Below are 15,797 nucleotides of genomic sequence, written 5' to 3' on the forward strand. Positions count from 1 at the left end.
ACCCCTTTAACAGGGAAGTTTTATAGGAATTTCTAGTGATCATTAATAGCATGTAATTCACTTATTTGCTAATTATAAGAATGCCAGTGGTAGCAGTTAAGTGGAATATTGAAAATGGCACACTGTGTTATCGCAGTGCTGACCCTGCTGAGAAGGCAATGTCTGCTCCTCTTCCCACCCCACTGCCTTTGCCCCCTCCAAGGTGGCAGCTGAGCAGAACCTGCAGTTCCCCACTGCTGTTTGATGTCCCGGATCTCTGTGCCCCTTCCTCTGGCCTGATACCTCTCGCATAATTTGTGAGCAGGGATAGCTTTTAAGCTTGCACACTAGAAATGAGAAAAACTGTGGGCAACTCCATCCACTAAATCCCCTGACCGAGGTGGAAGGACAGATGGCAGATTGGAGGATGTGGGGTCCACGGGCGGTGTAACAAAATACGCACCCATCTGGGTCGAGTCCCAAGGCGGGCAGGGGTTGTACTGAGGCTGAAGCTCTCCTGTGGTCTGTAAGCCTGTTAAAAGACAGCTCTGGCAACCTGAGCAAGATTGTTTTGGCAGAAAAATGAAAAATGAGGTATTTTCTATGAGAAAATACATATTTCAGATACGTAAGTGTAGGGTGATTGAAAATAGTGAGAACTACACCGCTATAAATTCAGCAAACCTTACCAGATAAAAATGACCAACAGGGTCTCAGACTGTGAATTCCTTAAAACAGCCAAAATATTCCTGAATAGGCAGTATGGGATTCCCAAAAACCTGAACTTTTATTTATTACTGCTTCCTCAGTGTAGGCACAGGAGCTGCTGAAACTCTGCACAAGTGGCAGCGTGAAAGGCCCTGCCTGGCATAACATCCATGCGTCTGGCTGCCATCCCTGCTCCCAGGGCACAGGTTCTCTGCTGGTGGATGGTAGGTAAGAGTGTGGTAAGGGTCATCTGCCCACCCAGCCGCTCCCCGCCTTGAGGTAAGTAGTTGATGGTAACCCTCGTACAGTCTCACGCTCTCTTCTGCGTTTATGGTGATCTTAGACCTGAAATGCATCTCTCCACATGGTACATTCCCACAGAGACTCCTGGCTTCAGGAAATACATATTTTCTGAAAGTAAAACTTTCTGTCCAGAGACATTCTGGCTAATGCCACCGGGTGTGCACAGGTGGGGACATGCAGTGGCTGGCACAATGAGGTGTCCTTGGAAAACCAACAACTATTTCTAGCGTTTCAAAGTAAGCAAACCCAGAACACCTGCCTGCATCTACCCAGGTGAAGGTTTCTCCCCAAAGGACATCCACCTGCTGTCACTTGGTAGAACAGATATGCTGACATACAGACAGAGAGGCACAGACCAGGCACTGGTGCTGCTCTGCATACCAGACGTTGGCGAAACACCCACAGCACTCACGCATGGGTATCAGGCACAAGAGTTCACACTGACACTGTACATACCACCCCGAAGAACGCTGTATCCTTTGCCTCTGATGTGATCCCAGCCTGAATTCAACATTTCTTACCTTATTCAGCTCAGTGGCTGTTGTGGCATTTAGCTCTTTTTAATTTCCATGTCTCTCTTGCTGTCTCTACAATCACATTGTTTTCTTTCCTTATGTTTTTCCAAACCCACTAATGCAATATTTGACTTGCCCCATCCCCTCCCAAAGTAGCTACGTATTTGTTTTCAAGATTTTCCAGCAGTAGCATGAAGAGGTTCAACTCCTCTCATGAATGTTGGGCAGTTTCTCCAATCACTTGAAGTTTCAGTAAGAGCAATCAGTGACGACGATTAACAGCGCTCACTACAGAGCTAATGCTGAAGTGCCTTAGACGATCACTGTTGCTCATCGCTCATCGTAGCTATAAAAGTCACCAGCTTGCACCATGGAGCCATCCTCCCATGAAAGTAAAAATGCTTCTCCATGGCCTTTTTACACTCAAAACAGGATGGCCATGTCTACCTGCCAGCAGCACTAGTGGCACGTCTCTGACAAGAAGCTTTGTCTGTAGGTATGCTCCTCACAGCCAGGCTCTCCCAGCAGCTAACCCCTCTGGGCACAGAGCCTGGGTCTGACCTCTTACAGCTGCTCTTCAGGCATGCAGGACCTTCACACCAATGCAAAATTGATAAACGCTGTTCTTCAGGCTAGGAAGACAGCTCATGTCGTATCAGCCTTTTCAATCCAGAAGCAACCTGGATCCAGTCAATTTTATTCACTGAAGCTGAACCTTACTTCACCCTAACTTCTTCACTCAGGAGACTCTCCTTTCCTCTGCTTGCCCCCAAACATCCATTAATCATGCTGGTTCAGCAATGACCATCACAACCCACTCCGTCCTCTCTTTCAGCATATCCTGTGCACTATTTCTGTCTCACTGAAAGTCCTAGGGCAGGAGTGCCGTGTCTAATGCTGTTTCAGTAAAAGCACCATGCATGCCTGGTGCGACAGAAAGCCACCGCTGAAGTGTGTGTTTTCTCAATAAACAATGTAACCTGCAAGACCCAGATATCTGTACAAAATTTAAGTTATTTTTTAAAAGAACAGTAATTCCTAAATACATTGTTGCAACTACAAAGAAAAAAAAAAGATCTATTTATAACTGTTATACATATATTCTATTTGAGTCACAGTTTCTGCAGCTCCATCAAGTTGCAATCAAGTCTTTACCCATTGGTTGTATAATTATTCTTTTAACAGCTGTAATACCTCTAAGGCTTACCCCATGCCAGATCCTCGTTGTGGTACAGACAGCAATCACCTACAAAGGAGAACAGGCAGTCTCTAATGAGGCAAGCCTCAGCCTAGTAATGCTTAGAAATGACATCGTGGAAAGATGTACAGTACCAATGTAATTTTACCCAGGCAATGAACAGTATTTTACCCTCTCTTGTAATGGACATTGATCATAGAGTAGCTGAGCCAGGAACAGAATCCAATGCACATTTTTATGAAATCCCTTAAATTTCTTAGCACCTAAAGCTTCATCTGTGAAATGTCAAGTCAGAGACTGAGAGAAAGTCACATTCCTAGGCTGAAGCCGGAGCTCCCAGTAGCCAACAGGCAGCAGCACCCATCTTGTTGCCACATTTGCACAGCCCATTTTAGTTCTGCAGTATCAGCGTTCTAGCTGCAGCCAAAGCCTGGCTCTGAACAGCCCCAAGAGCCACCCCTGTTTGCAGTCATGAGTGCTCAGGAGATGAGCCCTGCAGCAGGAGAGCCAGAGAACTGAGCTCACATCGGTGGAAAGAAGTCCACTTGTCAATGCACCCTCTGCATTTTAAATACTCCCCAGGAAAAAAAAAATGAAAGAAAAAATATTAATATGCCCTAAAAAGCCACTGAAGCAATAGTCTTGCAATGGGTCCACCTATGCTACTGTTTACATTAGAGGTCTTGCTATCTCACATGTATATTTCGGAGTGAATCCCTCTTCACATTCATTCAACAGTAGCGATGTGATGTGCTCACATACCCTCTCAGATGCTGCTTTCTGCTTAGGAGCGAGTTTCATCCTTTCCCATCTTAACCTTCAGGTAGAAAAGGTGGCTTAGAAAACACAGCCCACCACCCACTTTTCCCATCAACCCTATTTTGCCTTTTACATCTCACAGATTATCAGCTCCCTGGGGAAGGAAGTGCTTTCATTTTGCTCCTGGCTAGAGGACCCCAAGGCTGGTGGCTGTAGTATCGGTTTCATATCCATGGTGAGTCACAGAGCTGCTGTGCCTCCATCAGGTGCAATGTAAATCCAGACCAGTGCCTGTTCCTTCTCATTAAGGGCCCTGAGCTCACTGTAGAAAAGATGAAAAGAGCTGGTCATTATCCATTACATGTGACCCATTCACTTGCTGATGGGCTGGTTTTCGTCTCCCTGCCCTGCCTGTAGGCAAGCATCCCCCAATACCCTAATCTGCTTTTTTATTCTCCACCATTTATTTTCCCGGGAGCCTTGTCAATGGTGGCTCCATTCCTTCCCCATGCCTCCCAGCGCTGCAGATTCAGAAGCATTAAAAGGTTCCAGCTCACGCTAACAAATTCCAGAAAGCCTGACTGTTTGTTATGAAGCCAGCGTAGGAAGGACTGGAGAAAAGCATGATGTAATGAGAGAGCCGGGGAGATGTGGAGCATGGCCACATCCTGGAAATGTGCAAAGGTGAACGGGAAGGGGAGGCGGGGAGCATTTGGAAGCCCATTAAATGAGGGTTTATCATCTGATTTATGTAAATCACTTCAAATGCCTTCATTTATTAAAAGTATTAAGCTGCATTACTGTTTGCCTTTGGTCTCTTAATTTGGTTGCTAATGTCTAAAACAACTGTTGAAATTAATTTGAAATTAATGTTCCTATGTAATTATTTAATGAATCTCACATTCACTGCCCTTAGCTCTCAGTTGACAAAGGATCTCACCCACCGCATGTAAGAGGTTGCAATTCTGACTGTGATTTTAAAACGGTTGCTAAATTATAGTTTGCAAATATTTTACATTTATATCCCACACTTCATCTTGAAGGATCTTGGTGTGTTTGAAATGTTACATAACATTCACTCTTCAGTTAAACTCCATCACAAAACTTTCTGGGCATCAATCTTCTTACTTCGCTGCATGCCTTGGAATTAAATCAAATTTAGCTGTATTATTATGCAAACACAAAACCATACCTGCATTAAAAGATTATTATTCAGGCTGTAAAGTCAGACACTTAAAAGATAGGAAATGCTGGAACTGTAATTCCATGCCATATAAATTCCTTTTTCCATACATATGTATTCTCATAGTCTTTAATTTTATGACCATATATTTTTCTATACTCACCCCCTCCCTCAGGGGACTTATTAGTCCTTGTTAGTGCTCAAGAAAAAACAGGATAAGAAAAAATAAGGTCCAAGAAAAAGCTAGCAGGGGAAGGTAGCGACTTGTGGAGTCCTTGCCTCATTCCTTACAAAAGCTGCTAAGGTTGTAATGCGTGTTCCTCCTTTTCTGGGTGGCTGGCTTGATACCCCATAAATCCTGATAGGCAGAAATGCTGAATATGCACAGCAGTAACTGAAGCTAAAGAAACATTTGAACGTGCAGAGCTTTTTACACAGTACCGAATCCAGTGAAACATGAGGTCCTGGGGTCTCACACCCAGCACTTAAATCTAGCATACACTTCAAAGAGGGGAAAACACTTCCCTGTCTCCCAGTGATGGTGGAAAATGCGTTAGAGCATTTGCAAAGTACACAGGCTGCTGTGATCACAAGAGACCCAAACTCACTCATTCTGTACAGCAGGATGTGGACATGGCATAGTAGGTAGGGAGCAGGACACATTGTGACCCAGGCACAGAAAGTATCTTGGGAAGCTGCTGGTGCTGTTGTGCAAGCTAGCAGAGGGAGGCAGGGGCTCAATGGGAAACAGCAAGGGCTTTTCTGAGACAAAGAGGGGACATGAAGGCATTTCAGCCTTAATTCAGGCTGCTCACCATTTTGTGTGCTTGTCTGTGACTTGCATTTCTTCTTAAGTGTGTATAGCTTCTTAAGGATCAATGTAAAGGGAGAGCACCGAATTGGGTGGCAATCAGGGACCATTTGGAGCTTTCCTCTGAGGCAGCTGAACAGTGCCTTCCCTTAGGACATCCACGGCATCTAGGCCAGAGTGAGTCAACCTTCCCCACACTGCAAAACACCACTTCAGTCTTCACACAGAGGAGAGCCGTAGGCGCATGCCACATACCCTGGATGGCTCAGGCTGATGACACTGTGCCCCAGTCTCACGGCTCAGCTGAGGGGTGGGCTGGTGAGGAGGTTAGGTACTCAAACACAGGGCAACATCAACCTCTTTCTGACCTGAATCTCCTTCCCACAATGGGGAACAAAGACTACCCAGACAGCCCAGACAATAGCCACACACGCATCTCTGCATGTTGTCCTACTTTCTCAACTAGACAGACCAAGCCATCCTCTGCTCAGATCATTGCCAAACCTCCCTCACTCCACCACCCTTGCCAGGCTGCAGATCCTCCTTCCCTATTCCCTGTCTTCTCTCAGCATGCCCTCCCTCACACCCCCAAAGCATTCTTATCTCCCACACATTCCTCGGCTAACAGGGATCACTGAAGTATCTCCAGGAAGCACCTCCAAAGAAAACCTCTCCCAGCATGGCCAATCTAAAAAAACAAACCTCCAAGCACATGGGAAGATTAGCTCCTTTTAAAGCTGTATAGCAGGCAAAGTAGGCTGAATTGGTACCGTGATGGGCTGGCCAACGACATCACCTTCCTTTCGGAACACCAAAGCTGTCAAAAATGGCAAAAAAAGGACAAAAAAAACTTTACCTTGTCTCAATACCAGCTGGGGTTTAAAACTTTCAGAAAGAAATGAAACAGCCAAACTGAAGTAGAAAGGTTCCCAAGTAATTACTATACTAGAAACTTTAAGAGGAACCATTTGACCATGTAATAAACTTCAGGGCAAACACATTAAGACTCCAGTGGTAATTATTCAGGCCATCAGCTGCCATGGAGTGCCTGACTTTGCTATAAGCTACATTCTCACAGCTCTCCACACATGACTCCTTGTTTACTCCTCTGCAATAAATTCTCTTATGGAGAAAGCATTACATAACCGTATCATCAAACCTACCTTCAGAGCACATTGCACTCTTTTTTTCCCTAGCTGGGGTTTCAGGTCATGTGCTAGCAGCTGAAGACTGTTACTGCAAGAGCACAGAGCCATCAAGCTACCTCAACCCAGGTTTCCCTTTCAGTTCTGCTTTTGTGAAGAAAGCAAAAAAATAACTAGCAGAAGACAACTGTGGCTCAGCAAAAAATAAGATTTCCTGAGGGAAAGATGCTTTTCCACCTCTGTGGTTTCATCCTGCTGCTACCAACTGGGCTGGTTTAGCCAGGTTTCCAGAACCCCATAATGGAAAGCAACTGTCCCTACCCAAACATTGCATCAGACATCTTCGTAATTCTGTCATCTTCTTTTGGTCAGCTTCATTACTCACCTTCCCAATATTGATGTGTTGATAACGTCAACAATCCCAGAACTGTACTAAACATACTTCTTTTCTTAAGCTCCCACACCTAACTCAAAGATGTTTGCATTGTTACTTGATGCTCAATACACAGTTCTCATTTGCTACTTGTCAAAATATGATTTTGAGGAATTTGCATGAGCCACACATTTCAATCTGAACAAGTCACTTTCGTGAGCATAGGGAAAATCTGCTTTAAACAGCCTCCCTTTCTTTTCCCAAGCAGCACAGAAATGATGGTATCCAACATGGTCTGGAACATTATGCTTTGCAGAACCACTCAGATGACAATGGGAGATCACAGTCTTTACAGAGCCATCGTCAGAAAGCAGTACAGAGCACAGCGAATCCTCCCTCTACCATAAATACAGCACCACCCACATAATTTGGGGAGGGGGAAGTTTCCTAGCATTCTGCATTAATAAATACAATTATAACATAAACCACTCGGTTATTTAGTTAACAAAGCATTTAATACCATTACTGCAGGTCCACCAACTAACACCTTTATTCTGAAAGCTCACTTTAAATAACATCTCTCTTTCCTACAGGGAACTGCTGAAAAAGCACGCAGCTAATTCAAATTCCATGAGTATATAGCTCTATTTGCCCCCTTATTAAAAAAAAGAAATAATTAATAATTTGCAATCATGGCCTACACTTCCAGGATCACCACATCTCCCTATGCCTTGGCACACATCAGCTTTAACAGCTCCTTTGGGGAGGCTTCATAGAACTGGTAATAGGTTTTTGCAATTTTCACCTTCTGTTTTCTAGTTCAAAGTGTAATCGAATCCAGTCATTGCTGCTGTATCTATTTGGCAACTATTTGTTGGCCTCCATGAAATGAGTTGGAAGTTTGATTTCCGTTCTCAGCAGGCACGTCTGTGTGATAGAGGAACTGCTGTAAAAGGCAAATTGGAGGCAATTTCAGCAGAGATTCCTAGGCTTAAACAAGCATGAGAACAGAACTTCTTTCACCTCCAGAGAGGTCTCATCTCTAACAGGCTTGAGAAATGACAGGACAAGATTAGAGAGTTCGGATTTCTGCTGTTGTAAGATGCACCTTCAAGTGTGTTTTAGCTTCTGAGTCTATTAAACTGGTTCTCACATGAAATTACCAACAAAAATAAGAACAATCATTATGAAAGAAAATCTTGAGGCAAAGTGAGCTTTATCCCTCCCCAAAACTCCTTTCTACTGCTGCTGCATTTAAATTGGAATACATGAGTATTTTATTTCTTTATGATAGCTCCACATCCCCTACCACAAGCATTCACTAGTCTTAATACCGGTGCTTCTCTAGCTCCCCATGACGGAAACTGGTGCAAAAGCATCAACCACCATCATTAGTAGAATTCTAGGCAAGTCCATGAATTCTGTCACACAAGTCATTTCAGAACTGAAATACAAGTTACCAGGTTATTAGAGGCTGAACATATCACTATGCTAAGATTAAAAACTTTATTTTCATATAAAACAATAATAAATCCAAGCAGATAATGAATTGTGTCTTCTCATTCTCCACCTTTTCTTCTTTTCTCCATATAGTCTATCCACAGTTCAATGTTAAACCACTCCATATTCAGCAAAAACTATGAAGTTTCCATCTTGTATCCATGTTTTTCTAATTCAGCTCTGTATAGAAAAAAAGATAGGCATGTTAAAACTTATAAATAAAATACTGTCAGACATTTGACTTTTTTATTAAATATATTGCACAATATGCAATCATTTTAGAATATGAACATGCAATACTGCTTTTCAGTTCATACCAACAACCTTAACCTCACTTACTCTCCAAGTTCTTCAGCTTAGTATCTTGGATCACTACAAGTGACTTCTCAACTGAAAAATCCAAATACTTGTTTTAATCAGTTAATGCTCTCTGACCCACCATAGCTGGAGTACAAATACAGCACAAAGCAACACCTGTGAGCCTGCAACAATTCTAGATGCATTAGAGGACATAAAATTGCACCTTACATAGTTATTCTCAAGGTTTTATTAAACCAAACAAGCTCACTAATCTGAGTGATTTAAATGCATGTGCTTCCAAAAGTATTTTAACTTCTTCCTTGTTTTAAACAAAAATACTTCCTAACACATCAGACAGAAAAGCACCTCATTTTATCTCTAGCCTTAGTATAAGTGTATCTGGATACCATAGTCTAAAAATATTTCAGGCTGGTTTATATACTTAGCAGTGGAATTTTTAGAAAGACTGCAGCATTTTCTTTCTAAAGATGAAAGAAAACCACACTGCAAGCAAGAAACACTGCAAACTATCACTGTAGCACTAGCATACAGTCACCAACACTATAGGCTACAATTAAGGTACAGTTACTGAAGGTTTGTCAAGATCAGCCAGGCTCATCAAGAGTTACACCATCCCTTGATAGCGTGTTTCACTACGTATCAATTTGTTTTCCAATATTAAACTGCCTTTCAACCTTGTAAGAAACAATTACACCAAAGGTTATTTCTACACAAAGGACTGCTTTTAACAGAGGGTTTTTTTTTAAGGGAGATCAACCTAGGAACTGTTTAAATCAGGCTGTATTACAGATTGTTTGCTCATCACGCAACATATGAGGGGTTATTATAAAATGTGACTTTGTATTGATGCCTGAAACAATTCAAGTTATAATTATGCCTCAGTAAAGGATTAACTGAAACTATAAGGGACAAAGAGGATTAAACAACTGGATTAGAGGTACCCAAATTATTATCACTTTCTTAAAAGTACGTGAACAGTTACTTTGCTGCTGTTGCTCATTAACATCATGATGATTACACACAAGAAGGGAACCATAACATTTATACAAATAATTGACCTCTAGAAAAATTGTCCATTTGGACAGAGAGCAGCAATGTCACTTGAGAGTACAGAAAAAAATCTGTAACAACATACTTCATATACCACATAGCACAGAAGAGAATCTTGGATCCCTTGCCATTAATGTTTCCAGCACAATTGAGTTTTCACACATATGTAGAAAAGTCCTTAGAAAAGGATTTATTCATGTTAAATTGAAAAGAAGTGTCAACTGCATCACAATCTGGAGAGACTCTGTACTGTTTAAGTTGCATAACACAGAAGAAGCCTGAACACGTCAATGACATAAGGCATATTTCAGGGCTCACAGTACAATGATTAAAAGATGAAATGCTTCACTGTGCTGCAGTCCCTTAAGTCTGGTTCTGAAAGGCTTTAGATAAAAAAAGCACAAAGCAGAGCTTTCATTTATTTCAGTTTCAGATCCCTTTTTTAAGTAAGCAGATTTCAAACAGATATGCCATTTTTAACATTTTACCGGTCTTCTAGAACAGAAAGTTAAAGTTACCTTAGCTGATTGGAGAAATCATCTTCTACATTGTCATCATCCCAGTTGTCTTCCCAGACATGTGCATCTTCATCTTCATCTAAACCAGTCCAGTCTAAAGACAGGAAAAGCAGTCTAAATATTGTATGCTCCACTGCTTTGGTACTGTGTCTTACTGATGGATTAGCTCAGCCTTGGGTAAGGTAGACTTCTGCTGATAAATATGATCCAGACTTTTCTGTTAAAGTTACGTGTTTATAAGACATAGATCTGAAACACACCTCACAATTTCTTTAATAAAAAAATGCAACTTGGTTAAGAAAATCATTACACACTTCACAGCATAGCTTTTAGGATTACACTACACATTCATAAGACATTCTGCACACAAATGGACAAGCTGTAGCACTGTAAAAAGTAATGTTGAGTACTTGACTCCTAAAAGCTCAACAAAGGTGTGCAATTCCAGGTTTGTATTTACGCACTTTTGTCTGATTAAAGAAGTAAATATGTATCAACTGCTTCTGCCAATACAAGTACACACAGATCCTCACTTCATTCAGATCACATGCAGTCAGTCTATGGATAAATGCCAAAAAAGTATTTGCAATGCAGAAGCAAAAGTAAATTGAGACAGGCATCTGCAAACAGTAGTTGCTACCTGGAACCAGCTACTTCTGGATTCACAAGACAGCAGAAGCTCTTTCCTTACAGAGGAAAGACACCAAATGTTCACTTGCTAACCTGTTATTTTTCCTATAATATAATCTGGCACATCCCTATTGGCAAATTACTCGCCACCCACTTAATGATTCATTATTTCAAAAAAAAAAAAAGATGAAAATAATTACTTACTTTAGAAAAATAACAAAAATACTCAGAAAGTCTCAGAATTACTGTATAAATACCAGCTGGTTTACTCCACTGGTGAACAGTTTCTCACTTTTCTCCTACTGAAAGACACCAAATTTTCCCAATGTTACCAAAATAAGCACCCCCCTGATTTTGATACTTGTAACGTTGTATTTCTGAATGACTGTTAATATATTTAAAGAGATAACACTATTCTTCCCTTACAATTCAGTAAGCCACCTGCTGCCCATCCAGAGAAAGCTTTGAGGACTAAGGCCCAAAGTAACATTAAACATCAATGGGTGGTAAGGGAGAACTAGCAGGGTAAAAGATTAAACACTGTGAACAACTAACTTTCTAAGAATGAAGGCAGGTCCTTGCATTTTCTCCTCCTTTTTCTAACAATGACAGGCAATAAAATTAGTATTTGAGATTCACCAGGACAGGAAAATCCATTTGTAACTGATTAGACACACACACATACAAGGCATTACAATTAAACTTCCCTACTCAAATAAACTGGACAATGGGAAAATATGAAGGAGCACAGAAATCCTTCTCGTCTAAGGACAGCAAAAGAAGGAATTGAAAAAGAAGGTAAAGAAAAAATACAGCATAAAAATGCATTATTTGAATGTGGTCGTTTTGCTAGATGCTCAAAGGCAAGGACTTCTATTTTAGAACTATCTGCAGTAAGTTTCACTTGTTTGTACTCAATGGATTATTTTTGTCAAAATAAAAAAGCTTTGTCACTCACCATTTACCTGGATTTCACAGATACCAAAAGCAAAGCTCAACTGTTTAAATTGAGTACCAAATCAAACTATCTACTAACACACAAGTACTTCAGATCTACAAATTGAAAAGAATATAAACCCTAGTAACTAGCATCTGGCACAGCAGCAGCTTCAATCACAAAAGGTCAGCTGAGGAGTCTGCAAAAATATGCTCCAGATCACACACTGAGTAAAGAAGAGTCAAAAAGGCCCATGTCACCTTCCTCACTGGGGAGTATAGGGGACAATGAAAGTAAAACCTAAATTATATTCTCATTGCTATAGCGACAAGTTTCTACAGTATCTGTATGTTGACACTATATCCCAGAATTGCATACTATTCTTCCCAGTTGTATTACATGCCTGTGACTAAATAAAAGTCAAAAACTACATAGCATTATCTGGGACTGAAAGTGTCAGAAGCATTCAAGAGCCTGCTACCATTAAGCACTGCTGCCATATACACCAAAATTACAAAATCAATTTTGATAAACTTGTCATGGCTGGACTCCTAAAAAAAAAACCACTGATCACAGACTGCCATATTTTACATTTGGGAAAAGAAAACAAACAAACCAACCAAACAAAAAAAAACAAGAAAAAAAACCAAACAAACCAGAAAAGCCTGTAAATTCATACATTGCATTTTACATTGTGAAAAGCACTGTACAAAAAGTTCTTAAGTGACCAGTTCACATAGACTTGAATCTACCACACTGTACTTACTTGAAATAAAATGTCCTATAAAAATAGGACACGTCTGTTTCTGATATATAAACTTGATTTGATAAATTGTTTAAAGTCAAAGAAATGCCCCAAAATCCCTTAATGCAAGTTTGCATTACCTAATTTTCTTTGAATAAAAGCTGGGTAATAGAATGCAAATGTTTTCTCCTGCATAGAAAGCAGTGTTTTAATTTGAGAGAAAACCAATTTGACATGGGTTTGAGCACACAGTTATCATGATTCTTTCCTAAACACTGAAGACAACATTCAAAGTGGCCTACACATTCACTGTAACATCTCAAAAATACCACTTCACTTGAAGATTTAAATGGGCCTCTTTAGGTAGTTCTTTTTTTTGCAGGAGAGATCTGCAAAAAGCCTGATGGTGTTCACTCTTTAATAAACTTCTCTTCTGCCCAGAAAGTTTGTAAGGTACCTGGTTTTAGAAGTACAGTTAGAGTCAAGTAGAATTAATTTCACCTTCTGTAACAGCAATTCAGTACTCTGACCAAGGCTGGTTCAGAAGCAGGCTGCTTCACCCCACTGCAAATACTTAATTTACATTGAATAAGATAAACATTTTTTACCTGTTTAGTAAACACATAGGGAAAAGAAGGGCTAATCTTCTCAGTTTAGCTTAGCTATCATCTCAACTATGTTAAGAACTTTATCTGTCAGGAAGCACAAAAACATTTTTTTTACTGGTACTAAAGGAGTCAGAACACATAAGGCTTGTGAGGCCACAGAAAAAGCAAAGCAACCTTGACATTGCATCCATCATATTTTAGGTCATTTTTTATTATCCACAGCTTGAGACAGTTTCCAGAATTAAGGACCTAGAAAACAATCATGCCCTTATAGGGATCTTCTTAAGATTGTATCTGTAGAAAGACACGAAATATTTTATCAAAGTCCGGATTTAATTTCCTCATTAAATATACTTGTACCTGTGCAAAGCAAACCAACACATAAATATTTGCGCTTTAAAACGCAAAGCGATTCACGCTAACTCCAGAGCACATTACTTCCTTTTCACTCGTTTCCCCGTTACACTCGGTTCCCAGCCCTCGCCCTCCTATCCCCAGCGACTCCCATCTGGAGCGCCGAGGAGCAGCGCATCCCCCGCGCTCGAATCCAGCTCTCCCGCACAGTGACACAGCACTTCGGACGCGGCGTGCCCAGCACCGTGAAGCCCACCCACCGTGCACCGTCAACACAGTTAAGCTTGAACCCGACTCCGAGGCGCCGCAGCTCCGCACCTCGGACCGGGACGGGGGGGGGGCAGAAAACGCGAAGCACCACAAAGCTGCTTCCGTACGGCTGAAGCAGGGTATGCGGGGACGTCTCATACCGCCGCAGAGGCTCTGAGGGTTGCTCACGGGCACGGCACCGCAGACGATCCGCGCCTAGGCCCTGCCGCCATTCCCCCCCCCATCCCAGGCCCAATGCTCCTTTCCCGCCTCTGGCGACCGGCCCGACAGAGGCCGCGGCCTACCGGTAGCACCGCCCTCACCCCCAGCCCTGCCGCCTCTTTTTCCGTCCCCGCCCCTCCCGGCACCTTCGGCCGGGAACTCCTCAAACTCGTCGTCCTCCTCCAGGAGCCCCAGGTCAACCGGCTGCTTCTTCTCCGACATGCTCAACCCACCACTCTAGCACGGCGTCCCACTGCCCGCGGAGACTGATGGGAGGCAAGCGGCCTCAACCGCGCCTGCGCCCTGCCCGCACCCGGCTCCGGGCCGCCTGCAGAGCCGAGCCGAGCCCCGCCCCGCTGAGCCCCGCCCGGCCCCGGCCCCGGCCCGCTGGCTCCCGGCGTTCCTGTGATCTGGGTGTTTGTGTGGTCCTGGCCGGCCTGCTCCGCCTTGCTTCCCGCCTCTCGCTGGGTCACCTCAGGGTGGCCTCGCTGGCGCCGCCGGCCCGCCGGCATTGGCTTCCCCCCGCGCTTGCCACCGGCCGCCGCCTCCAGCACTACCCGCCTTGGCCCACGGGAGCAGGTGCCGGCAGAAGGCTGGGGAGAGAAGAGGCCATAAACTGGGGTATGCGCCCGCCGCCGTCTGTACGTGCTCCCGCTCTCCACAGCGGAGGTCAAACCGGACGGAGTCACCGACCGGGCTGGAGGCAGCGAGGCTGAGCGCTCCAGGGTGAGCTCGGTCCGCCGGAGCTGGCTGGCGTGTGAGAAGATACCCTCCGTGGGGAGCATCAGATTGGTTTTAATATTGTGGGTAGAAAAATCTGTCCACTGAAACACGAGACCAAATTCTACAAGCCCCTGCCGCTGCTGAACACATCTGTTCTCATATTTTTCCATTATTGTTTTATATGTAGGCAAAACCTCCCGTATGAAGACAGGCTGAGAAAGTTGGGGCTGTTCAGCCTGGAGAAGAGAAGGCTGCGTGGAGACCTCAGAGCAGCCTTCCAGTATCTGAAGGGGGCCTGTAAGGATGCTGGGGAGGGACTCTTCATTAGAGACTGTAGTGATAGGACAAGGGGTAATGGGTTAAAACTTAAACAGGGGAAGTTTAGATTGGATATAAGGAAGAAGTTCTTTACTGTAAGGGTGGTGAGGCACTGGAATGGGTTGCCCAAGGAAGTTCTGAATGCTCCGTCCCTGGCGGTGTTCAAGGCCAGGTTGGACAGAGCCTTGGGTGACATAGTTTAGTGTGAGGTGTCCCTGCCCATGGCAGGGGCGTTGGAACTAGATGATTTTAAGGTCCTTTCCAACCCTAACTATTCTATAATTCTATGTATCAGCCTTCTGTCCTTCTAATTATAACCTGTGGTGTTGCAGTTTGGGTTTTTATTTTTCTTCTGGCAATCAACATATTGTTTGAAAACCTACATGTAGTTTATGATCTTTCGAATTCCTTGTCCATCACATCAGAGAGACAAGGAAGCAGTTTGAAAGGGAGATCATGACTAGACTGTCAATAAGAGTCAGGATGTTATGTGAAAAATAAAATGCCTCGTTTTTTAAATATTCTGAAGTGTATTCATTTCACTTAATTCTAGAGTCTGTAGATGATTTAAACAAAGGCAAATTTCAGCATTTACTAGTCTGAACAAGTTTGTGCATGTGGCAGCTCCAATGGCTTCTCTAGGCAATC

The 15,797-nt window shown here is 42.9% G+C and overlaps 1 long non-coding RNA gene across 1 annotated transcript; it reads right to left on the reverse strand.

The window, feature by feature from the left end:
- Window positions 1-8,466: 8,466 nt before the first annotated feature.
- LOC133277015 (uncharacterized) lies at window positions 8,467-14,413 on the reverse strand. Its single transcript, XR_009746072.1, has 3 exons — window positions 14,255-14,413; window positions 10,364-10,457; window positions 8,467-8,654 (listed from the first exon to the last, which is right to left on the reverse strand). It is a non-coding gene; the product is annotated as an uncharacterized LOC133277015 (long non-coding RNA).
- Between the last annotated feature and the right edge of the window lie 1,384 nt (window positions 14,414-15,797).

The sequence above is a fragment of the Pezoporus flaviventris genome, unplaced genomic scaffold (assembly GCF_033815535.1).
Source record: "Pezoporus flaviventris isolate CSIRO_AGI_PZ_B2104156 unplaced genomic scaffold, CSIRO_AGI_Pfla_v1 ptg000047l, whole genome shotgun sequence".
Classification (NCBI taxonomy): Eukaryota; Metazoa; Chordata; class Aves; order Psittaciformes; family Psittacidae; genus Pezoporus; species Pezoporus flaviventris.